Source organism: Mus caroli, chromosome 5 (genome assembly GCF_900094665.2).
Source record: "Mus caroli chromosome 5, CAROLI_EIJ_v1.1, whole genome shotgun sequence".
Classification (NCBI taxonomy): domain Eukaryota; kingdom Metazoa; phylum Chordata; class Mammalia; order Rodentia; family Muridae; genus Mus; species Mus caroli.
The window spans coordinates 19,480,293-19,481,371 of NC_034574.1; positions in this window are offsets into that span (position 1 = coordinate 19,480,293).

Sequence of the window (1,079 nt, forward strand, 5' to 3'; positions counted from 1 at the left end):
TGAGACCTTTGTCACTTTTTTGGGGGGAACAGGATCGTCTGCTTTTCTGGGCTGGGCTTAGGAGACCTTCCTCCATTTTGAGTACTTTTGACCCTACTATCCAAATTAAAATTGAGCATGATGTAGCCTTCCTATGTCTCATTGGCTTTCCCGCGTGACTGTGAGCTCCTTGGGGATTTGGACACCATCTGGGGGTTTCTTTTGCTATCTTAGATGTACTATAACACACACTGAAAAATGGGTGGGTGTGTTTCCTCACAAAGATGGCCACTGAAGTTCTGGGGATGGCAGTGCCTACTGACAGGAAGCCTCCAAGTTCCAACGGAGCACAGACTATGCAGAACCTTAGATGTAAGCTAGACAGAGCTAATAAAAGGGCATGTATAGAACCCAATGTTAGGCATCTCTTCCATTCCACCAAATGCAGCTGACAGGTCTAGCTCAAGAACCTGCATTTTTAACAAGTGTCCTATGTGGTGTGCAGGTGGCAGCAGTACGTCACACTGCAAGGTATGGCCCAGGACCTCTAGCTCAACATTTACACAAGGAAGCCTCCTAGGAATCAGTTCCTACCTGTTCCCAGGACTTGTACAAAGCTGGCAAGGGCTGCCTCTTATCTGACAAGCCCTCCACACCCAAATTCCATGAACTCTTCTCAAACACTGGCCTAAGGAAATGCTTGATCCAGAAAGCGGGTGGAGATAAATCCTCCAGACTTCTGCCTCATGAGGCCCATGGCTTGCTGAGGGAAGTGAATGCTGACTACAGGAAGAGAAAAAGGCTCAGAGACCCAGGAAGGAGGAGGTCTGTAGCTTCCTCTTTCTTTATTGGACACTTGGTAGATGACACATAGATCTACACTGTTAAATAATTATTAAAATACTGACCAGGACTAGGCCCTGGTCCAGAGCTCCAAACCAGAAGCAATAAGGAACGGGGGTGATGGGCTGGCAGTATTTCTCCAACATCACCGAAACCCATAAAATGAGGCTCTTGAATCCTTCCAGGGCCAGACCAGGGCTTGGGCCCTTGGGTTAACCCAGGTACCCCTGGCTGCATCTTTCAGGGCAAGGTAACCA